This window comes from Muscardinus avellanarius (genome assembly GCF_963383645.1).
Source record: "Muscardinus avellanarius genome assembly, chromosome: 15".
In the NCBI taxonomy this organism is placed as follows: Eukaryota; Metazoa; Chordata; class Mammalia; order Rodentia; family Gliridae; genus Muscardinus; species Muscardinus avellanarius.
In genome coordinates, this window is record NC_137801.1 from 8,049,473 (window position 1) to 8,074,685 (window position 25,213).

Below are 25,213 nucleotides of genomic sequence, written 5' to 3' on the forward strand. Positions count from 1 at the left end.
TGCTCTTTTGCTGAGCCCTGTGACTTGGCCCGGTGTACCAGGAAGCACCGCCTGCCCTGGGCTCCGGTGTCACGGCCCAGCCTCCCAGCCCCTGAGCGGTGTCACGGGGGACAGTCCTCTCTCAGCGCTGGGTGAGAAGGTAGCCTGCATCTCGCGGCCCTGCCATGGCGGAGCCCCGGGACATCTGCAGCTCCAGCTGGGGGGCCCCGCAGGGCAAGAACCCTCTGGATTCGGCGTGGTCCTGGGTAAGAGCCAGTGTGTGGCCATCTGTGAACTGGCCTCTGCTGTCCCTTGTCCTCCGTCAGTTCCCGGGTGCTGATGGGACTTGGGGCTACGTGTCCAGAAGGTCACACTCTGGAGGTTCTGGCACTCACATTTTCCAGATCAGTAACACCCCTTTGCTTCTCGGGGCTCCTGTTGTGGAGGCTGTGTCGATGGAGGAGAGGGAGGTCGCATCTATTCAAGAGCTATTTTCTTTGCCTTGGATGGAAAATGAACAGCTGCTTGCCTTGACCCGGGGGGTTCCGGGAGCTTCTGCCTCCCGGGCAGGGGAAGGGGTGCGGGAGTGACTGGTCAGGCTGGTCCCTCACCCGTGCTGAGCGCCACAGTGCACATGCTCTGTGATGGGCTTGCTGTTCCACTCTGCCTTAGACCTTGTCTCAGACACCAGGGAAGGGGGTGGGGGCTGTTAAAAAGTAGTTATTTCCACTGAAAACCCCCAAACTGACTCCTGAGGGTGCTCAGGTTGCTCTTGGGGGCGTGAGGATGGAAGGCAGGACCCAGGGTGGAATTCAGGACCTGGTTGTTTCTCCTGAGACCAGAAAGTTTGGCTGCAGAGAGGTTGACTTGTCAAGCTCCTGCCTCCCATGGTGCATCTGGGACGCCGCTGTGCCCCTCCAGAGCCCTCCGCTCTGGTCTCGGCAACTAGAGGCTGGGCTGGCGGGGAGGGAGGGTTGGACATGGGTGCTGGGGAGCAGCGAGCACGAGCACCGGCGTCCTGCAGGAGAGGAGAGCGAGACCCATTGCTGCCGGGGCTCCAAAACACCTGTCGCCTGTCACTTTGCTCCGCCTTCCTGGGGCAGCACCTTTCCCTCAGGGGCAGGCAGCCTCACTGGGGGTTGCGCAGAGAGGGGGCGCAGCTGAAATACATGGAGTGCTGGGGGAAGGAGGGAGGACTGAGCTCTGCCCCGCCTCTGCCCTGCCGGGCCGCTTGGCCCCACGGGCAGGTATTTCTTGGATAGATTGGATGCTTGCAGAGCAGTTACCATGGGCTCATTGCTAGCCTCCCTCCGCATGCAGATGGTTGATGTCCACACTCTGGTTAAATTGGCATTCAATGGCTCCGTCTTCTTCCCATCCTGAAATGCCCCTTGAATGTGGAGCACTGCCATGCCTGGGTGCCTGGGGCCGCCCTGCACTCCTGCCTGCCTCTCCCCACAGGCTGGACCCGCGGAGCACACTTAGCCACTGTGTTGTTTCACCTCCCTGCAGGTTGCCCGAAAAGCAGGCCTCCTTGTCATGGCGCCTGTGTTATCCAACACAGGCAGGTGGGCAGCCAGCCCCTCACTGCTTCTCCAGCCCACAATGGGGGCTCGCCTACAGGGACTGGGTGGGGAAGATGTGTGAGGAGCCCAGGTCCCCCTGTTGCCCAGCTCAGTCTCTTCCTATCCTCCTATCCTTCCTATCCTCCTGGCCATCCCTACAGGAGCTCTGGCTGAATGTCTGTGTTCTACTTGTGTTTTGATTATTATTTCTCATGGTTATAAAAGGGCAACCAATACCAAGCATCGAGCCCACACATATAGGAAGGTGTAAATAACATGATAAAACATGTGTCGCTCCTGCCGGGCGTGGTGGCGCACGCTTGTAATCCCCGCGCTTGGGAGGCGGAGACAGGAGGATCGCGCAGGTTCGAAGCCAGCCGCGCTGGCGTAAGAGACCCTGTTTCAAAAAAAATATAAAATAGGTCTGGGAGTGGAGCCCGGAGGTAGAAGGGCTTTCAGGAACCCCAGTATCACCAAAAAAAAAAAAAAAAAAAAAAAAAACAACAAAAAACAAACAAACAAACAAAAAAAACATGTGTCGCTCCCCTGTGCGGAGCCAGGAGTTCTGTAAACAGGTGTGTTTCATGCCTTGAAGGCACCTTATAAATAAGCCCTAGGAAGGATCTGAAACCTGCCTCTTCCCCCGCCCCCAACTCCCCACCCTGAGTGTTTAATGAACGCTCATTGATGAGGGAACTCTGGGAGCCCGGGCACACCCTCAGCAGAATGCTCAGCTGTGCCACTGTGGTCTGGGTACCTCTGCGGACTGTGCCTGTGCAGAGGGCCCTGGGTAGGCGGCTTCAGCCACAGAGTCAGGCCTGCTTCTTCTGAAGCCATAGCACTAGCTCCCTGGTAAGGTGCCAGCCCCTGGGTGCAGGGTCTGAAGTGTCCTGGGACACTGGGCTTGGCTTAGGCTTCTGGCGGCATCTGGAAGATTCTGAGCTCTGTGCCAAAGGGGCCCGCTTTACTGAGAACAGTGCCTTCCCTCCACTGTGGACCCCTGAGTCGGGGACAGGCCCTTGCATGACAAGAGATGGACAGGCCCAGAGTCAGGGCCCCAGCAAATCAGGAAGTGAAGGCAGAGGCTGAGATGGAGGGCCCACAGAGCAAGCAGCTCTGGGGAGGACACAGGGGCTGGATCAGGGCTGGAAAGGCAGGAGCCTCCTTGGCCAGGGGCCCGGTGAGGCTGGCTGGCTTCTGGGAAGGGTAAAAGTAGCTCTGCCACCTTGGGGCTGAGAAAGGACAGCTGGCAGCAGCGCCAGCACTCAGAGGCACCTGCTAAGTTGGCACCGCCTGCCCCCAGCATTGGCCAGATCTGTTCTCAGAGACGCTGCGTGTGGTCTCTGGGCCACAGGCATTTCTGAGCCCTGTGGGCTGGGGAGACGGGTAGGTCTGGTGCCTCGGGAGGAGGTTGGGCAGGATGTGAGTGGGTGGCTGCAGCCAGACAGACACCAAGTTCCCTGGGCACAGCTCAGGAGTGATCCTGCCTGGCAGGGCCAGAGAAAGTGTCTCTGAGAATGTGGTGTGTGAGCCAGGCCACCGAGGGGTAGGGTTTCAACGAACGGAGCGAAGGGGGCTGGGGCCTTCTAGGCTGAAGGATGGGCTTGCGTGGAAGCTGGTAAGAAAGTACAGGGCGTTCCTCTGAAGCTATGTCTGTCCTCAGGCCTTTGGGGATTTTGTTTTTCCTTCGTTGGGGCCTGCACAGTGACATTTGTCTTGGGCAGGCACTGGGCTGTGAGAGACAGCAGGTAGCCATGGACCAAATATGAGATTCAGAGGAGCCAGAGGTGTGGGTGTGTTCGCACCTTGACTGTGCCAGTCACTGGGATCTTGGTTTTCTCATCTGTAAAACGAGGCTTATAACACCCGATAATGCAATACTCCCAGGTCTTCCTAAATAGAGCACATCATTAATACTAACACTCAACTGGGGCAGCGGTGGCCTATGGTTACAGGTTGGGGTGTAAATATGATGAGGGTAAGAAATCAAATCCATTACATTTAGACACTGTGACCTGGAATGAAGAGCGTGGAGTTGAGTCTTCATCCAGATGTTTCGCTTGGCATTCAAGGCCTCTCACGCACTGGTCCCACCACTCCTCTGGGCTCGGTTCTCTCCTACTATGTCTATACCCTGCCTCAGCAATGTGGCTTTCTTCAGAGACACCGCTGAGCCTCTCATGTTAGCTGGGTCTCCAGGGAGATGGCCGCTCAGGACCCCAGGTCCCTCCTACCAGTACGCTTCACTGGTAGAATTTGGCAGTGGTCAGAGTATATGTCTGCTACCTGGACTTCTTTGACTCCAGTCTCCAGAGGCCTAGCCGGATGCTGGGGGATGCCTGCTTGGGACCTCTGAGGTCCACGTCCCAGATGGTGGCTCTGGTTGGTGTCCAGATGTGGAAAGACATATGGAGGGAAAGAGTTCACCCCTGCCCAGAGCTGGAAGGCCCGAAGCACCTGTGTTGGTTGCCTACTGGTCCTGGGAGGGCCTTGGTGCAGCCAGTGAGTACCTGTTCCCCAGAAAGGTGGAGGAGGAGTTTTTTCTCCCAGCACCCTGGCCCACCTTAACCAGCATCCAGGGGAGGGGGAGACCTCGAGCTCCCTCTGGAGGTGGTACTGTGCCACTACACACGGGAGAACCAACTTCTGCTAGCACAATCAACAGCCCAAGTGTGATTCTTACTAGTGACAAGGAGCGAAGATGAACACGGTGACTCTGTGGTGTATGAGCCAAGTTGGGCATCCTTGGGTGAGCGGCCAGGACAGTCCTGCTTGACAGCTAAACCTTCTCTTTCCACATCTTGTGAGGACATAGATCTTGGGTCTCTTCTCTCTGGTCCACCCCACTGTAGCCCTACCAATCCTCCTTGGCCCAGTTCAGATGCTGCCATCTCCACAAACATTCAAAGAGTGCTTGAGGCTGGGGGCCCACCTTCTGGTCAAGTAACTTACCTAAATTTTCTTTTTGGAGTGCAGGCTACAAGTCCCTGGACACTGCCCATAACTGACTCTGCATCTCCCTCCATCTCAGCCTGGGATGTCCTAGGACTTCTTTGTTGCTCTCCCTCTTCCATCAATTGTGAGCTCTGAGGGCAGAGAGGGTGTCTCCATCTTGGTGGTCCTGCAGCACTTGGTGGTCCTGGTCACCCAGATGCCTGGGCCACAGGTGACCCTTGTTGGCACCTGTGTCCTGGTTTGCATCAGTCAAGTTTCTGTACATAATCCTTATATGATTAAGTACAGGAGAAAACATTTATTTACTTGGAGGACCTTTTCTTCTCCGGGGTGTCTGCAATGGGATCCCTCTCCTTGACACACATACCTGTCAGCCAAAGAGCCTCTTCCTCACCCACAGCTTGTTCCCAGAGGTCCTTTTTCAGCAGCTACTTGAAAGGGGGTGTCCTTGTAGATTCTCCTATCTTCTGCAAAGAGCTAGAGTGGGTAAGCCTCTAAGGCCTTCTGCAAGAGACTCGGTTTCCCTGCCTGTGACTGTGAGTCTCAAATTTGTCATTGAATCGATGTACTTTGCATCAGGCACTCTAAGGGTGCTGGTCTGAACTTTGAGGGAGAAGGGAGGCTGCAGGGGGGGCCTGGGTGAGCATCACTGGCTGGCAGGCCTTGGGGCTCAGCCCCCCGGGGCTCTGGGCTGGCAGGGCAGAGTGGGGACCTACAGCCAGGCTGCTCTAGACACCTAAGCAGAGCAAGGGTGGTTTGGATGGGGCAGCAGAGGAAGGGTGACATGTGTTGGTGTCTGGAGGTATCCTGTAGGTGTCTACCAGCACATGATGGGTCGGAGGAGAGGGATGAGAAGAGAGGAGACAGGGGTGCTGCGAGAGCTTGGCTGAGCAGCTGGAACTGTGCAATTATCCCCAGGAGTTCACCCAGGCATGGCGGGGCTGGGGGGTGAGGAGGGCAGCGGCTCAGGTTGGACAGGTAGCCACTGAGCGCGCGCTGAGATGTAGCAGTTAGGTATTTGAGGATGGGGTTGTTAGAACAAATTAACATCAAGTCCAGGCCTGAAAAACTCTGAGCAGACAAAGCCAGATGGGTTTCATAAGTGATTGTGTGTGTGTGCTCAGAGCAGTTCTGCTGGATGGTTCCCGTGTGGTATCTTAAGGGTGGGTTGCCTGGTTTAAAGACACCAGAATGAGTGGACAGCCGTGGCCCAGGCATCATGCCCAGTACCACAAATAATAATAATAATAATAATAATAATAATAATAATAATAATAATACAGGAGATTCCTGCAGATGTAGGGTCCTCTCTCTTTCTCTCTCTGGTCATCCCCGGGCTCCATGGAATATACTTTGAAACCCCTAGAGGAGGCAACTCCATGGGGGCCACACATCTTTACCACCCTGGAGTCAGAGGCTGTCATTCTTTTTTTTTTCTTTTATTTTGTCATACTGGGGTTGGAACCCAGGGGCATTTTACCTGTGACACCCCCAGCCCCATTTTCTAGTCTTTATTTTGAAATAGGGTCTCACTGAGTTGCAAAGGGTCTCACTAAGTAGCTGAGGCTGTCTGCGAACCATGATCCTCCTATCTCAGCCTCCCGAATGCTAGGATTACAAGCGTGCGCCACCAGGCCCAGCGAGACTATAATTCTTTTTGGAGCCACGTGGAGTGACAATCTTCAGGTTTCAGATTGGAGGACTGAGAATGCCTGGTGAGAGCTGCAGGGCTCTGTTGCCTGGTCTTGTTATATTCTCCAGGTCCTACCTGAAGGGTCCTTTGGTTACTTCTAAAAACCGTGGCCCTTCGTAGACATAATCCCAGAGTGCCGGTGTCCTGGCCCAGAGATACCTTCTAAAGGGTGCTGTTATACCACTGCTCAGGACGGGGCCCCACGTGGGTTACCGATCACATCCTGGTCCCCATGCGAGGGGTAGAGAGTTTTCACATGTGGAAAGTGAGTTAATACATAAAACATTTTCCAGCATCAATAAGAGGGTTTTGTTGAAATTCTTAAGTGAATTATTTTTATCTGAGGACAAGGCGATCTGAATATCAAAGCAGTTCAAAATAAAGGAGAAAGAAAGAAAGGCAAAGGGAACAGAGATACAATGAAGACAGAAATGCCGAGCCCTTATTCTTTTTTTTAGTTACCCCTTACGCATCAACAGAGGCTGTGCTTTTAGCAAAAGCAGCTTTTGTTTCTCTCTTAAATGACCACCCTACCTCACCTTCGGGAGGCCCCAAGGACCCTTTTCCTCTGTTTCTCTGACTCTCTAGCGCCACCTACTGTATACAAGTTGTCGGTCACCACAACCTGGAGGCTTCCTTCCAATCCAGAGAAAGCCTCTGGGGTAAATTTGACTTGTATGGGGAAGGCTGGTCCCTGCCCCCAAACAACCTCTCTCCCCACTTCAGCTGGTTGGTGTCTTCACCTGATTTGACCTAGGCAGAAATTGAGTTTATTAATAGCCACGAGATAGACACTTTGCAGTCAGCAGCAAAGCAAGATGGGATCGAGTTTCTAGTTTTTACCCAATTAGAAATGTCCAAGGGGTGAGAGGTCACCAGGTGGAAAGAGAACAGTCAGTCTCTTGTGCGGAACATTGGCTCCGAGGAGCCAATTGGTGAAATAGTGTTTTGCAAAAATTAGAGTCCCAATTTTTCAATAATTCAAAGGCTTTCAAATTGATAAGTGTCCAGGTTTATTATTGCTCTTTTTTTTTTTTTACTGAGTAATCTCTATAGATGCCAGGGACCCTGAATGTCCCTATGTGACGTTTTCTGTATCTTGCCTGTAAGTTCTCATAAGAACCATGCAGGTGGATTAACCTCTGTTGATACATGGAGGAGCTGGGAGAGGTTGGTTAACTTGCCAGACGTCTCACATCTGGCAGCAAAGCTCTAATCCAGCAAAAGCCTCCTGCTTCAAGGGACCCTGGTCTTGATGCTGAGAATTCTGCCTTTCTGTTTTTCTTTGGGCTGCACTTGTAGGATTGAACTTGAACTTTCGCGGAAGCTGGTTCTTCCAGCATTGATTAGAGATCTGATTCTCCAGCAGAGACCATCTCACTGAAATGATGGCCATTTTCCAAGGCGCCCTAGCATTCAATGTCTCTTCTTGGGGGTGATGGCTGTGGGGACGGCTGAGAGGAACAGCAGGAGAGATACTGTTTCTGCAAGAGTGACATATTTGGAAACCTTCTGGATGAAAGAAGACTTGATCCTCAGGTGTTGACACTGGAAGGGACCTAACTGACTGGTCATCTCATCCAACCTCATACTCAAAGGTCAGATGCTCTCTTCTCCAGCCATCTGGGAATCTCCTGTTCACTGTCTATCCTGGACATCAGAGTCACTTACAGAGCTTCCACACAATGCATGCCCTATAAAGTCTCCAGCTTGATTTCCTGCCCCCATATCTCTTCTTCTTCCCTCTAAGGTACGCCGAGCCCCAGCTTGGGACACAGAGATAATCCTTAGGGCAGAACTCATTTAAAGTGCTCTTCAGTGAATGGTTTCCCTTGATTGAAGTAGTCAGAAGAAAAGGGCGATGCTTAACTCAAAGTTTCCATTCAAATTCCACCTCATTTATTGTGCCTATAATGTATGCCCTTTTCCCCATTGATACGGCTATAAATAGGATCCTGGCCCTGCCCCCAAGATCACGGAAATATATTGAAGCCTGAGAACTGTCAGGCACGGAGACCAGCTGAAGTGGGGAGAGAGGTTGTTTGGGGGCAGGGACCAGCCTTCCCCATACAAGTCAAAGTTACCCCAGAGGCTTTCTCTGGATTGGAAGGAAGCCTCCAGCTTGTGGTGACCGACAACTTGTATACAGTAGGTGGCGCTAGAGAGTCAGAGAAACAGAGGAAAAGGGTCCTTGGGGCCTCCAGAAGGTGAGGTAGGGTGGTCATTTAACAGAGAAACAAAAGCTGCTTTTGCTAAAAGCACAGCCTCTGTTGATGCGTAAGGGGTAACTAAAAAAAAGAATAAGGGCTCGGCATTTCTGTCTTCATTGTATCTCTGTTCCCTTTGCCTTACACTTTGGGTCAGATTCTTGTTAACTCTACACACAAGCATGTCAATCATTTCAGGGGAATTCATCTAAAAACTGGCAGTACAAAGTGTTTTAGCCCTAAATTTACCCGATCTATCTTGTTTCCCTTTAAGACCGAGGACAGGAAGATAAAAAGGAATTGTGTTTTCAAGATTTGCAGGGACAGTTAACTGCCAGCTTTTATAATCTCCTGTTCCAGATCCCTGGGGGTGGCGCCTGGAATCTGCAGCTATTGCTGGACGCCTTTCAGGTCACTTGGGGTGAGATTGCTCTGCCCCTAAGCAGGAACAGTTTTTCTGGGGACCCAACCCCCTACCAGGATTACAGGTCTGAGACAAGCGTCCTGAATAGCAAGTGGAGATGGCCCCCGCAAGCTGGAAGGACCGTAACAGAACGGAGATACTGAGGAATCAGCGTGACCACGGCTGTTTAATTATGTATCCTGCTTACTCCCTGCCCCCGTTGTCTCCATTTAATCCTCAAGCTCACGTGGGTCTGAGATGCCAGCTCTCCCTTTGACTTCTCAAGTGGCCATGTTCATTAAAGTTCCTTAAGTTTCCCTTCCCAAGTGACCATGTCAGTTAAAGCTCCTCTTCTGATCTTCATCATTATTTTCTTTGCTAGGTTTTTTGGGGTGAGTGGCCAGACCTGATTTTCCGGGATCCCCAGGGTTGGGCCTCTGGCCTAGGACTCTGGTAGCAGTCATCGTTCAAAGGATCTGGTTATTGGAATCACTTGAGCAGCTCAGATTTTGTTTTGTCTTGGTTGATTTTGTTGTTCTTTTTAAAAAGACTCTGAATCCCAACTCCAGTTTCTATGGAATCAAAATTTCTGGCATTGGGCCTTGTGCATGTTTGAACTAATTTGCCCATGCAATTCTGATGTGTTAGCAGGCGTGGGAGCACTGATACAGAGATTCTAGAAGGATCGATGTGCTCACACCACTCTGCTGAATGGCCTGGCCAGCAGCCTCTGCTGGTCAGAGTCTAGAGCCCTGTGCTATTCAAAGTGTGGTCCTCAGGCCCACGACCACATAGCATCCTGGGGAGGTAACAAGAAATACAGACTCCAGACCCTGCCCCAGACCTACTGAATCAGAATACGCATCCTAACAAGAGACCCTGGTGGTTCCCAGGTTGATTAAAGCAGGAGAGGTCACTAGCACAGAGCGTCTGTCTACATCTGAATCACCCCAGAGTGGGAACTTCCTGACATGGGGATTGTGTTCCCCAAGCCTGGCTCCTTATTCATTAACCGTGGCCAAGGTCCAACACTGGCGATTTTGATTCCAGAGGGATTGGATCTGGGATTCGGTCTTGCTCTGCGGATAAGACCTTCTCCTTCCCTTGTCTTGTCAAAGCTTAGCGAAGCTCCCCCAGCCCCTCTGTCCACGGCCATCTCGGAGCCTCAGGGATGCACGGCTGCCCTCATCTGCTGTGCGTCCTCGGCCGGCCTCCTCTGTCTCCAGCCTCCTCGTTCTGGAGTTTGCAGTGACATCTTGCACAGCACATACCAAACTCCTAGAAGACAGGACCACGGCTCTGTGTGTCCTTAGCCCTTTCCAGCCAGACTAACTCCTTGCACAGGACTGAGCACAAAATAGGCAAGGATAACTTTTTAAATATCTTCTATTTTAAAAAGATAACAGGACAATTTTTTCACACACGCAAAGTATGGAGAACAGTAAGATGAACATGTGAGTCCTCTCTCCTACCTTAAGAAGTAAAGAATGTCATTATTTGTGTGTGTGTGTGTGGGGGGGTACTGGGGGTGGAATCCAGGGGCTTTTCTACCTTCGGGTTATACTCCCAGACCTATTTTATATTGTATTTGGAAACAGGGCCTCACTAAGTTTCTGAGAGCCTCACTCAGTAGCTGAGGCTGGCTTCGAACCCGCGGGATCCTCCTGTCTCAGCCTCCCAAGCGCGGGGATCACAAGCGTGCGCCACCACGGCCGGCCAAGAATGTCATGGTTATAGCAGTGCTTTGTGCGCCAGTCTCCAATCATGTTCTCATCACTTACTGGTCTTGATATTATCTATTATCATGGGACTTATTCATTTAGTATTTTCCCACATCAGATAAGGACCTTAAAACCAAGATCCACGGTGACCCTGAGGCTACAGTCTATGGGTGCCCCAGGAATGTTTCTCAAGAGCTAATATATGCCAACTCTTGCTGGAAACTTGAGATACGCTGGTGAACAGATCTGACCGAGACAAAACAAATAAAAACTAAAGTCCAGCGGAGAGTGGTGGCATTAATTTCTGGGCTATTGACAAAAACCAAAATTTGACATTATCTTTCATGGTTGGTTCATGATCTAGGCAGCACCCCTCATGAGCTGGATGGAGGCTGGGCTGGGCGTGGTAGAGCTGTGGGTTTTATAAGGTATCTCAGGCAGGAACCAGGAAATAGCACGGTGCGAGAACAGACTGGTTAACGTCAGACTGTGGTCGTAGTCCTCGTCGGGTTAAAGCACAGGGGACTTTTTATCTTGCTGGCTCAGGTTGACTTAGCCACTTTTGACTGGTTGCTATGAATCTTTTATTTTTTTAATCCTTCTTGGGGATTTGGCTATCATTTCTGTCCTGAGTTCTTGGAAAGTCAAGTCCAATAGGTAAACAGCTTTGGTTCTGGGATGGTGGCGTGGAAGCTTAGCATAAGTGATTCCAGTTTGGATTGGTCCATGGGCCTAACGTGAGAACTCAGTCCAAATCAGCGACTTTCATAGGTTGCAGCTATCACTATAAATGTGATCTGGGTTTTTAAGTTTCAACTCAAGCTTGTCCCCTGTCTCAGCGGGCAGGCCCGTCCCTTTGCTCTGGGGTCTGCAGAGGCCTCGGTCATCTATGCCCTGATACCTGCTGATTCTCCAAGGAGCTCCCAAGGGAAGATGGGGTGTAACTCAAATCTGAATTCCCAGCTTCCCGTGCAGGCTTGGGGTCATGGGTGCTCATGAAATTATAGCAAGCTGAATTTCATGTGAGATATATCTATACTGCTACACATCACTTTCTGGTGAAGATCTGTTCTAAGAAATGTTGTCTTTTGGTGATTTTGTTGTGCAAACATTCTATAGTGCAATTCTACAAACTAAAATGGCCATGCTGTCACCAGGCAATATAATCTTACTGGACCATGTTTGTAGATGCGGTCTGTCATTGACATGAAACATGGTTGTGGGGTGAGTGACACTATCTCCATCTATAGGTATATGGAGCCCATAGTACATTAAAAATACTCTGGGGCTCTACCTAATTAGATGCTTTGATCGTCAGACTTGAGACCCCATCAGAACTCACTGGGGTCCCCTGGGCAGCAAGGGGGACCAGGAAGCAGGCCTCACGCCACTGACTTTGGGGCTCTACCAGGAGAGACCATGGCTCCAGCTTCTGTCTGTGTTGGACTGACAGCTGGAAACCTGCCCCAGCTGCTATCAGGCTTGGGAAGTGGCCCCTGCCTCACAGCACAGGATGCTCAGTATCTGCTGGGCCTGGTGACCTACCCATCCCTTCCCTGCTGCTGTTGGTACTGAGCTGGCCCCAGGCCAGGGGAAGGTCGCCACTCATGGGCAAAGTGAGTGGAAATGGAGAAGCGAGTAGGTGGTAGGCTGTCTCCACAGCCACGGAGAAATAAGTCACACCGAATTAGCCTGATGGCCTCATCAGAGTGCGGGCTCCAGGCTCTCCCTTCCTGGTGACCCTTTTTTGTTTTTTCTTTTCTTTTTCTTTTTCTTTTTTTTTTTTTTTTTTTTTTTTGCGGGTCTGGGGATGAAACCCAGGGGCATTCGACCTTTCCGAGCTACCCACCCTATTTTTTTTCTTTATTTTTGAAACAGGGTCTCACTGAGTTGCAGCGGGCCTCACTAAGTAGCTGAGGCTGTCCTTAAACCACAAATCCTTCTGTCTACAAGCGTGTGCCACCACACCTGGCTATGACCCTTTTTTTTTATAATACCTTCCCCTTCCCCTTCTTCCCAGGCCCCATCTCACACTGCACAGAGACAGATGTGTTTAGAAGTGGGCTTTCCAGGGGGCAGCCCTCAGGGAGGAGAAGATGGGCCCAGCTTGCCACCACCCAGGCTTTGGGTGACTTCTCAGGCAGGGGCACCCAGACTCTGCTCCAAGAGGGTGGAGCCCGGGTGCCCTGGAGTCTACTCTGTGGCCCTGTGTGGCTATTTTTCCCATGTTACCATGGGAAACCTCCTTTCTGTCCAGAGCTCTCCCTTTGGGTCCTGATTCTGCTGGGACTTGGTGTCCAGGGCTCACTCAGCTCAGCTCTGTGACCTGTGACCTTCCTTCCATCCTGTCCCAGCCACGTGGCTCGTGCTTGCTGCGGGCCTCCCCTGGCCGGGGCCCAGCTCCCCACAGGCAGCCTCAGGCCCAACAGTGTCACCGCGGCTCTTGTAGGGGGGGCTGGATGTACCTCAAGACTAAGGCCTCTTTTGCAGTTCTTTATTCAAAAACCCTGGCCAGGGTTAGGCGGCCGTGATTGGCTCCCGCTCCACCTGCCTCTTCTGAGAAACGCAGAGACAAGGATGACATCCTACAGGTTCCTGCCAGAAACAGGATGAGCGATTTCCTCATGGGCAGGGCTGTTGCTTTTACAGAGAGAACTGGCCTCTCGCGCTGATGGATCGGGGCCAGGCTGTTGAAGGCCCGGCTCCCGGTGGCCTGATGTTGTGCTGCCACGCGGTGACCATCGACCCAGTACGTGGTGTTCTTCAGCACGAGGGCTCCGCTGGGCAAACAGAGTAAACCCATGTTCCAGGGTCTTTCTCAGCTGGGATTGGTGGTGTTTGGGATGAGGTCAGAGCTTTGCATGTTTTGGGAACATAAGGTTTGTGTTGAAACTGGAGTATAAATGACATATGTCCGCTGCCACGTGAGGTGGTTGGTGCGGTGCCAGGGGCTGTTACTCAGCTCTCGCTCCAGTTCACACTCTCCCAGTGTTCTTCCCACCTCTTTTAAAGTATTCTCCATGCCGGGCGTGGTGGCGCACGCTTGTAATCCCCGCGCTTGGGAGGCTGAGACAGGAGGATTGCACAGGTTCGAAGCCAGCCTCAGCTACTTAGTGAGGCTCTCGGCAACTTAGTGAGACCCTGTTTCCAAATAAAAAAATATAAAAATAGGTCTGGGAGTATAGCCTGGAGGTAGAAAGCCTCTGGGTTCCACTCCAAGTACCACCAAAAAAAAAAAAAAAAAAAAAAAATTAAAAAAAAAAGTATTCTCCACTGTGGGCCACATATATATCGGCTGCAAATCCATAACAGATGCTCAGGTACTTTTGAACCCTCACTTACATGCAAAAAAGTGTGTTATCTGTATCTCCTTATTAAAAGAAATCTACATAGCCAGGTACCGTGATGCATGCCTGTGATTCTAGTACTTGGGAGGCTGACACAGGAGAACTGGAGTTTGGAGGCCAGCCCAAGCACCTTCGGGAGACGCTCAACAACCCAGCGAGACCCTGTTTCAAAACAAAAAGGGGGCTGGGGTGTAGCTCAGAGAGAGAATGTCCCTGGGTTCAATCCCCAGTAACACACACACACACACACACACACACACACACACACACACACACACCTATTTAGAAAATCCTTTCTGTAGTTGAAAAGAATAGTTATAAGTTGACTTCAGCTCTGTGGGGTGCCCTGACTTCAGCTCTGTGGGGTGCCCAGGTTTGACTAGGTGATCAAGTGGTTTCTGAGCCTTCTGGGAAATCCTGCTGGTGGGCCCACACCTCAGGCTGGACCAGTGCTATGGCCCAACGGCTCTAGTGTCCAGGGGAGAGACAAGACCAGAATGAGGGCCAGATCTTCCCATGCTAACCAGCGTCCTGGCAAAGCCCCGAGAGCTTCTTTTCTTCTCTCGGAACTTTTTTTTTTTTTTTTTTTCTGGTAGTACTGGGGTTCTTGGAAGCCCGTCTATCTCCGGGCTACACTCCCAGACCTATTTTATTTTTGGAAACAGGGTCTCCTAAGCCAGCGTGCGTGGCTGGCTTCAAACCTGCGCGATCCTCCTGTCTCCACCTCCCAAGCGTGGGGATTACAAGCGTGCGCCACCACGCCCGGCTCTTCTCTTGGAACTTTGACACCTTCAAAAATGTAGCTCCTTGGGTGAACTCGACCTTAGACACTGAAAAACTATATTTAAAAAAAAGGCCTTGGATACCTGCTGACCACCTGCAGTCATGTCTCAGGCTCATTTTGTCTCTGGGTAAGTGCCCCATCCAATGCTCAGCACTCAACACGGGCCCGGGGTGACCGCGGTGTGCACGCCACTTTAAAGAATAAGACTGAGACCGGCGTGCGGGTGGGGAGCCTTTGATTAATGGGGCCAGATGGGCACTGTGGACAAGGGGCTGCGGGGATAATCGGGTCCACCCGCAGGAGTTGGGCTAGACGTCGTGGGCATGGGGGCCAAGTACTAGACCAGCTGGACACGGGGGGGAGGACAGCGTGTCCGCTGTGTGGCCTTGGGAAAACGACTCTATCTTTCTGAAACTCAGTTTCTCCAATAAAAAACATGATGGCGATACAATGCTTGTAGGACTCTATGAGTTGAATTGGAAAACGCCTGGCACTGGGACTGCCAGCGCCTGTCATTGTGATTCTAGGAGCCACGTGGTGGTCCCTCTGTCTGCCTAGCTGACAGCTGAAGTCCCCGTAGGTGCAGCCCGATGGCCTCCAGTGGCCACCCAGGTGACAGTTTTGACCTGGATGCTGGGAGCACTGAGTTCGTTATCTGCAGTCACCTGCAGTTTTCCATCCAGCCTTGGAAGAAGCAGAAATAGCTCTTCTTCTTCCTGGGGGGACTTTGAGGCTTGAACAATCTCAGGCCGGGGAACAGTGGCCATCGGGCAGCGCCCAGAACCCCAGCTTGCGTGGCAAGACAAGCTCTCTCATCCTGACCGCTGTATAAAACTGATAAACCATGCAAGTCTTTGAATGCAAATTATGCACCAGTTTCTGTGCTAAGCTCCAGAACTGCTTTCTCATAAGAAAAACATCCCGTCACCCTTGTGTTTTTGTTAAGTGACCATCGAGTTTCCAGGGTGAGCAGCGATGGGTCTAGACTTTGAGCTCAGGTGTTCAGATGCCGAGTCTGTTTTAGACTACAGCGAGCGGCTTGTGTCTGTTATTGGTACCTCCAGGACCAATGTGTTTCTTCCGCCTGACGGATGTCAGTGTGGTTTGCTCAGTGCACATGACAAAGCTCTTCTTGAGCTGTTTTGCACACGGTCCCGAGTTATCGACACGCGGATGCTATCCGGGTTGTCTCTGCTGCGTCCTGCCTGCTGGCCTTGGGGCTCCGGCCGCCTAGTTTTTTAGGGAGACTCAGGATTTGTTTTCGTCGGGTGTGGCAAGACTGGCAGACATAGAAATGATGGTCACGAAGCAGAAAGTTTGTGAAGCCCTAGAAAGAGGAGGCATGGCACGTCACCCGGGACACACAGGGAGGTAGCTACTTGGTCAGGAGGCAGAGAGAGTGGGGGGGAACACGTGGACATTGTGTGTGTGCGTGCGTGCGTGTGTGTGCATGTGTGTGTGTTACTGAGGCTTGAACTCAGGGGAGTTCCATCTTTGAGCTATGCCCCTAACCTTTATTATTATTATTATTATTATTATTATTATTATTATCATCATCATCATCATCATCATCATTATTGTTGCTGTTATTATTTTGATGAAAGGTCTTGTTAGGTTCTCACTCATTTTTAGAGGCTGGCCTTGGACCTGTGATCCTCTTGTCTCAGCCTCCCAAGTACTGGGATTACAGGCGTGTGCCACCATGCCCACCTGAACAACGGTTGTTTTTTTTTGTGGGAAAGCACAGACGGGGCAGGGTACCAAGCTTAGAAATGGCTAGCTAGAGTAATTTCAGCAGGCTCTGGAGCACAGGGACTCCCTAGGGCAAAGTCTGTCCAGGGTTAGCAAGGCCTGGACCAACACATCAAAGCACAGAAAATAAGGAGCCATGCGTAACATACCAAGTAACTTGGAAGCTTGGGAAACCTTCACTTACTTGGCAGGGTCTGGTGAAGAAAGAAAGCGTGTGTGCTCAGAGCAGTTCTGCAAGAAGGACTGCTCAAGAAGCTTGAGGAGCTGGGCGGGTCATGCACACCTGTAATCCCAGTACTTGGGAGGCTGAGACAGGAGGATTGCAGGTTCGAGGCCAGCCTCAGCAACTTAGCAGAACCCTCTGCAATTTAGTGAGACCCTGTTTCAAAATAAAAAAAAGTAAGGCCGGGCGTGGTGGCGCACGCTTGTAATCCCCACGCTTGGGAGGCTGAGACAGGAGGATCACACGGGTTTGAAGCCAGCCTCAGCTACTTAGGCTCTCAGCAACTTAGTGAGACCCTGTTTCAAAAAAAAAGAAAAAAAAAAAAAAAAGATCTGGGAATATAGCCCGGAGGTAGAAAGCCTCTGGGTTCCACCCCCAGTACCACCAAACAAAACAAAAAAAAAAAATAAAAATAAAAACCATGCATGGTGGTACACACTTGTAATCCCAGTGGGAGGCTGAGACGGGAAGATTGCAGTTTGAGGACAGCCTTTGCTACTACTTAGTGAGGCCCTTTGCAACTCAGTGAGACCTTGCTTTTAAATAATGAATAAAAAAATAGGGCTGGGGATGTAGCTTGGAGGCAGAATGCCCCTGGGTTCCATCCCCAGAACCACAAAAATAAATAAATACAAATAAAATAAATAAAGATAAAATAGGCCTGGTGGTATAGCTTAGAGGCAGAATGCCACTGAATTCAATCCCCAGTAAAACACACACACACACACACACACACACACACACACACACACACACACACACACAGTCTCTTTTTATCTCTGCCTCTGTTTCTCTCTCCTTCTCTGGCTGTCTGTCTGGCTGTCCCTCTCCCTCTCCCTATGTCTATCTTGCTTTTCCTCTGCCCTCTCCGTCTCCTATCACTGTTTACCCTGCTCTAGTTTACCCTGTGTTCGTCCTGGCCCTCTTCCCTCTTGGCCGTCATGTAGTCCTTCTGAGCCTCTTCCCACACAGACCTGAATTCCTTGAAACTTCCGTTCCTGGGGCCGGCTGGAGATGGGGTGCGGATGGCCAGCCTCTGGGTTCGGATGTGGCACCTGTGGTTTCTGCCCCTGTGTGAGTCGCCCGGCACCCAACGGCCACCACTTGCTTGGTGAGGAGAGCTTTCAAGACGGTGGTTTGAGGGATGCTGCGTCCTCTACTCCCTCTTGGAGACTGACAACACCGAGCGATGGAGTAAACTGAGACGCTACGCAGGGGGGAAGGAACCCTGTATCTTTATCTTGGCTAATGTTTCCGCATGTCCTTGGCCCAGGATGGGATAGTTCCCGCTATCCTATGAGGAGTCCTGTGGGAACGTTTCTGCGGGGGGAACTGGACCGAAGGTGGCCCTGAGCATGTCTCATGGGCTGCAGTGACCAGCCTTCAGGTGTGGAGGCCGGAGCTTCCAGAAGCCCAGGGAGCTGTGCAGCTGCCTCAAGAGCCCTGGGTCTACTGCTGGTCTCTCTTCCAATCAGAACTTATCCTCGGACAGACACACATGTGTGTGCTTACATGTAAGGTCTGCCGGGGTGTTTTCACACACAGGCGAAGGAGGTGCATAGACAGGGAATTCGATTTACCTAGGAGAGACTGTGTCACTTTACCATAAATACACAAACGTCAAATACAGGGTGGCACCAACAGTCCACACAGGCAAACACAGACATCCTAGCATCGATGGCCGTCACTCCCCATCACAGCAGGGCAGATAGCTCTGCACAGAAATCCCAATCCAGACCTGCCTCCCCGCCGCACCACACGTGCCCTGTTCAGGCCAGTCACCCCTCTGGAGGTAACTGCTTCAAAACTTGGTGCCGCAAGACACTTTGTGACCAGAGCTGGTGATTCCGTGGGTCAGGAGGTTGGGCGGGGCTGGGCTGCGGGCTCTTCTGCACCTCGTGGCATTGGCCGGGGTGACTGAGTGGGACCGGCCTGGTGGGCGAGCTGGTTGGGAGAGACAGATGGTTTTCCTCACGTGTGTTGCTAAGGACAGGTGACGGGAAGGCCCGGCTCAGCGGAGACTGTGAGAGGCATTTGCTTTGGAACTCTCAGGGCTGGAATCTCACGGGAGCCAGGCCCTTCACATGGGGGCCGGTGTCCCCCAGAAAGAGTGCCAGAGGAGGCGGAGGGGGTGCTGTGAGTTTTCACAAAATGGCCTCGGAGGATGTAGGTGCCACTGGTCCTGAATGTTATTTATTTGTTTAGGTACTTGGAATTGAACCCAGGGGCTTCTACCTCTGAGCTACATCCCTAGTCCTATTTTATTATGATTTTTAAAATTTCAAAACAGGGTCTCATTAAGTTACTGAGGATCTTACTACATTGCTGAGGCCGGCCTCGAACCTATAACCCTCCTGTCTCAGCCTCCCAAATACTGGGATTACAGGCACGTGCCACCACGCCCGGCTGTCCTGAATGTTATTGATAAAATGAGCAACTCAGACTTGGCTCAGGTTTCAGGGGAGGGTTGTCAGATCCTACCTCCCAGTGGAAGGAACCACAGAGAACTGGAGGCCATCTTTAACACACACACACACACACACACACACACACACACACACACACACACACACACACACCTTGAATGGCTCACGTGCAGCTTGAGCCTTCTCTGTCCAGCACACTTTTGGGGGTGTAACTAGGCCTGAAGCATCACCCGAGGTTGCTTGAAGGCCACACCAGGGAAGAGCCGGGGGCCCCCACTCCCTGAATGTGCCTTTCCAGTGGCTGCCTATGGAGTGTCCGGCTGGGTAGGACCCTGATCTCCTTTATAAACAGGATTTATATCCTGCAACTTCAACCCCAGGTCCCCCACTCACACTAAATTTAGTTAATGAAGGTCCCTGCTATCTAGGGCGTGCACAAAGTCTGGAGTCACGGGTCATGTTGTAGACCCCTTAGAGAGTCGAGAACGCCTGAGCAGAAAGCGCCAGTCTAGCTCTTTGTTGTACACTTGGGGGACTCTGAGGCCAAGTCCTTGGGGCCCCACACTGGGACTCACAGTCCAGGCCTCTGCTGCCCAGGCTGCCCCTGCAGGGCCTGGCCTGTGGGGTTTCCTTGGGGGTGAGCTCTCCCTGGCTGGGAGCCCTCCAGAGGCTGGGCACGCTCAGGTGGCTGAGGTCTGCGTGAGCACTGGGCACTGGGCACAGGGCGCGTTGCTGTTTAACACAGAGGCCTGAGAGCTCAGCCCCACCCACTGGCCATGAGGAAGCCGCCAGGCGTGGGCAACCTTCCCCTGTCTGGTGACTGGCCACTCAGTTGGTCAGACAAACTCCTGTGACAGGAGGCCACGAGAGAGATGCAGGGACCACTGTTTCCTTCCTCTTTCCCATTAGGAAAAGTTTAAAAATAATGCCCCTGAGCCGGGCGTGGTGGCTCACGCTTATAATCCCAGCATTTGGGACCCCGAGACAGGAGGACCGTGGTTCACAGCCAGCCTCAGCTACTTAGTGAGGCCCTTTGCAACTCAGTGAGACCCTGTTTCAAAATAAAGAAGAAAAAATAGGGCTGGGGTGTAGCTCAGGGGTAGAATGCCCATGGTTCCATCCCCAGACCTGCAGGGGGGAAAAAAATACTGACCACTGCGGGATGTAGTGATGAGGCCAGGCCCTGCGTCTATGGAGGAGACAAGCATTATCAGAGTAGCTGTGCTGATTGCACCATGAAGGAATCATAATGGTGTCGCGAAGGGGTCCAGTTTGGAGTGATGAAGCCATGCAGGCCAGAGCCAGCCCTCCTGAGCAACGACGCCGGGCCAGGGCCGGGATGAGTAGCGGCTAGCCCTCTGAAACATGTTCTGGCAGCAGTAGCAGCAATTGCAAAGGCCCTGTGGCGATGGAGTAAGTTGGATAGGAGGGGTGGGAGCCAGAGGGACCGAAGGGAGCAGGTGGGAGGAGATGAAGTGGGAAAAGTGCGTGGGGGCTTTGATCCCCAGGTAAGGAGGATTTAAAAAAATGGTATAAATTTTATATGTTTATTTCCAAAAGCAGTGGAAAATTAGTGAATAGTTTTAATCATGGGAGTGACCCAACCAGGATGATGGCTCTGGCTACTGGGCGGAAGTGTGGCCAGCGGGGAGTGCACTCCAAATGTATTCTTTTAATTCTTGGAATCTGAGTAGGCTACAGTGTACGGCAAAAAAAGAACCAGGGGTGTGGATGGAATTAAGGCTACTCATCACTGGCCTTAAAATAGCGAGCTTATCCTGGATTATCCACTGGGACCCGGGCATGGGCTCGGGGAGCGGGTCAGCGCAGGGGCGGTCAGAGCCCTCCAACTGCTCCCGCCAGCTTCGAAGGGAGTAGCGCCAACCTCGTGTTAGAACTAAAGAAATGGATATTCTAGGTCATGAAGCCACCTACACAGACCAAGCCTTATTAAGTAGGATGAAGATTCCAGGGCTGGGAGAGGGCATCAGATAAAGGAAGGCCCTGCATTTTAGAAGGAGAAACAAAAAACAAAACATTGATAAATCCACTTTATAAAATCTGCTAAAGCACTGAAAAGAAAAATATAGCAAGGAGAGGAGATAGGCCTTGAACAGACAGCCAAACAAGGCTCCTCATAGGAGGAGGCTTTTGAGCTGACGTGGAGCAGGGGTGTGAGTCCTGGGCAGCAAGAGCCGCACATGCAAAGGTCCTGAGGTGGGAGCCACGGTGGATGATGAGGAGGTGGCAGGAGATGTCTAGAATGGTAGACAAAGACTAAGCCCTCTGAGGTCATCGTGGGGCCTGGGAGTTTCCTGGGCTGGCTGAGGGGCTCTGCAGGCTTTGAGTAGAGGGGCGGCAGGACCTGATGCTCTGGAAGGTTTGCTCCAGCTGCTGGAGGAGAAGGTCAAATAGCAAAGTAGAGACTAGTTTTGAGCCTGTAGATGTGGCCTCGTAAGGAAACTGGGTAAGGACTTGGTGGCAGGGCCCAAACAGTGAGATGTGGCTGGGCTCCAGCGAAGGGAGAGAAGCAGGACGGGCTGCTTGTGATTGGACACGAGATGAAAAGTAGCGTTGCCCAGGACCCTTCGCAACAACCACGAATAATCTCCCCTCGGTATCCGTGGGAATTGGTTCCAGGATTCCTCTCAGATACCAACGTCTAAAGATGCGCGCATCCCCGTATCAATTAGCAGGGTATACTATATACGTGTAACCTACACACACCCTTCTGTATTTTTAAATCAACTCTGGATTACTTATAATTCAATGCAAATGCCATGTCAACCATTGTTACACCGTGTTATTCAGGGAATAGTAACAAGACAACGTCTGTTTATGTTGGGTACCGTGCCATACACGGGGCTGGGGCTGGGCCCCAGGGCCTTGTGCCGGCTATGCAAGCGCTCTGCCGCTGGGCTGCATCCCCAGCCCAGAGTGTGGATGTACTTGACCCGTGGCTGGTTGAATCTGTGAGTACAAACTGTACTGCTTGGCCCTGAAGGCATCTCCGAGGCAAGTCAGCCTGCAGGGGTCGTAGCCTTTGTCCAGGCACTTAGGCCTGAAAATCTATGTTTGTCTCTAGAATCTCAAAATGGGAGCTTTGGGGTTCCACACACCTGAATTTTATTTATTTATTTACTTATTTATTTATTTATTTTATGGTACTAGGGATTGAACCCAGGGGCATTTTACCTCTGAGCTATACCTCCAGCCCGATTTTATTTTTTATTTTGAAACAGGGTCTCACTAGGTTGATGAGTCTCAGTACTTGCTGAAGCTGTTCTTGAACCTGCAATTCTCCTGTCTTAGCCTCCTAAGTACTGAGATTACAGGCGTGAACCACCAGGTCTAACTCACTCCTGGATCTGAGTCTGGACTTAAGTCCTGTGCAACCTCTAGCAGATCTCAGCATGACGTGTAGCCGTGAGCAGAGCCCCACAAGAAGCAGAGAGACAGCAGCTGGGTGCCGGGCTTCTTGAGGCTGCAAATGAGACTTGAGCTCAGCTTCTTTGAGCCAGATAATCCCAGCCCTTGGGAGGCTGTTTCAGTCAGTATTCTCACTGCTGTGAGCCTGACCTCATGCCTTAGAGGAAGGAAGGTTTATATGCTCATAGTTCTGGAGATTTCAGGGGGCTCAGTTCATGTTAGGCCAGGTTATATCTATGGAGCTCAGAGTCATTACAGTGGGAGGCAGGCAGAGAGAGGGAGAGATGGGCTCTGCTCTCACATCAGGAAGGAGAGAGAGAGAGAGAGAGAGAGAGAGAGAGAGAGAGAGAGAGAGAGAGAGAGAGAGAGAGAGACACGAGAACACAAGGGATTCAAAGACAAGAGCACAGTTCCCAAGGCCACACCCCCGGTGTCCCACCTCTTCCAACCACATCCCACCTGCCTAGTAAACCCATTATAATAGATTTATGCACTCATGACATTATAACCTTAGTTATATAAACTCTTAACATTAATACATGAACTCTTCAGGGGACATTCTATATCCAGGCCATGACAGAAGCTGAGATAGGAGGATCAGAGATTCGAGGCCAGCCTTAGTGACTTAGGGAGACTCTGGTTCAACAGCAACAACAACAACGGGAGTGGAGGAGAGAACGGAGGTGTAGCTCAGCGGTAGAATGCCCTTGAGTGGTAGAGTCCAGAATGAGACAAAGAGAAGATCATATTTCTCAGAGTCCAACTCACAAAGAGGCCAGAAACGTGGCCCATACACCGATTCCTAAAGAAGGAATGACACAAGCAATGACGCAGCTCATGGTGTCGTCGGGGTAAGAGCTACCAGCTGCTCAGAGGTCACTGGCCTCTGCCTGACCTCGGGTCTCCCAGGTCAGGATCATGGTCCAGCAGGGGCGGCCCGCATCTGTACAGCGCGTTGATATATTGCTGTTTTACACAGCAGTGTCTCTTCATTTTTACCTCAACCCCGCGGGCTAGTTTACTGTGCTCCTCTCTTTACAAAGGAGAAAGTCAAGGCTCAGGAGGTTGAGTTTCTGCACAGCTCTTAATCAGGACTGGGGTTCCAACCCTGTATCCTTCCTGCCTCCCGCCATGACTGCTAACTGCTTGGTGCCCCAAGTCCAAAGACTGCACTTCCCATTTTGTGTGAGGACTTCCAATCACAACAGACAATAATTGTGGGATGGAATGACCTTGTTTTCTTCTTAGCTTTGAAAGAAATTCTTGTGGAAGTATAATGTTTTGGTGTATTTGGCGTTCTTGTGTTTAGACTTAATCTCTGAGATCGACCCAAGCCCATGGGGGTTCGGAGACATTACTCTACCTGGCTGTAAAATAATATAGTTGGTGTTTGACTTGAATGTTCATTCTGAGTCAGAGCCAGCTCCAAACACTGTGAGTTTGAATTGCTGGCGGTCTTCCTAGCCTAGCTCGTGAGTGCAGGCTCAATCCCGCTATTGTGCCCACAGAACGCTGCTGCGTGTGACCGTGTCTGTGGCCCCTGAAGAATTTGAGTTGGACGGTCCAGAACATCTGTGTCCAGTGGCACGCCTTCCTTCAGCAGGCTAGAATATTCCACAGGAGCTGAAAGGGATGTAGCAGCTGGATTCCAAGAAGTGTTTCCAACGCATTGTCTAGTAGAACTTAGTTGCCTGCCATGCTAAGTGATTTACGGATGAAGAAACCAGTTGCTTTTCTCTGCTCCCAGTGACAATCCAGATGAGGTGACAGCCCAGGACACATTTATCTTCTTCCTCAGGATCAGCCTTATTCAGGAAAAGCCATTCTTCTTATTTTCAGATGTGATTCCTGTAGTGGAGACTCTTCCTCCCCGAATGCACCGCTTCTGTTTTCCTAACTTAGTCAAGATACTGTCCTCTAGCTGGCCGCCCTGGTCATCTTGAAAACCGCCCTGTTCCTCACCGACCCAACCCAAGTCACTCCCAGGTGCAGAGGATTCCCCAGGTGTCTGTTCAGAGCTGCCCTCCCTCACCCCAGCCCACAGCCTGGCCATCTTTTGCTGCAATAACCTTTAAACTCCCTTCTTGACCTCCAAAGAGAGGTCTACACCATCCTTGGGAGATGCACATCTGGCCACCCCCTCCCCACTCCTCTGCACCCTACCGTGCTCAGCCATTGTTCTCAGACCCTGTTCTATAAGCCCCAGTGTTTCTAGAACTGGAATGGGGAACTCCAGGCCCCTTCCCAAAGCCACCACAGCAGCGCCCCTTTTGCCTGTTTATATAATGGACCCCTGCAAAAGGTTTTGTTTGGGGAGGGCATCCTTAAAAGAATGGAAATATGCCGGGCATGGTGGCGGACGCTTCTAATCCCTGCGCTTGGGAGGCTGAGATAGGAGGATTGTGCAGTTTCGAAGCCAGCCTCTGCTGGCTTAAGAGACCCTGTTTCCAAATAAAAAGTATCAAATAGGTCTGGGAGTGTAGCCTGGAGGTAGAAGGCCCCTGGGTTCCATCCCCAGTACCACACACACACACACAAAAACAAAAAACCAGAAATAGGTCTGAGCTCCTCTCAGAGCATGCAGGCCCTGCCCTCCCTGTTCCTCCTGTCCCCTGGCACATCCCCTTCATGCCCACCTACACATGCTGTAGCTTTTTCCAGACATGGGCCCCCCTCACTGTTCTGGGCTGCATGGGAGGTTCCGTTTCTTTGAGCAGCTCTCTTTCTCA

At 51.5% G+C, this 25,213-nt stretch overlaps 1 protein-coding gene across 2 annotated transcripts in view; it reads left to right on the forward strand.

Moving 5' to 3' along the window:
- Positions 1-233: 233 nt before the first annotated feature.
- LPIN1 (lipin 1) overlaps positions 234-25,213 on the forward strand; it is a gene marked incomplete at both ends in the record, with an annotated part of 114,890 nt that continues 89,910 nt past the window's right edge. For both annotated transcript variants that reach the window (XM_080711471.1, XM_080711472.1), the window contains one exon: positions 234-245. The remainder of the gene's footprint in view (positions 246-25,213) is intronic.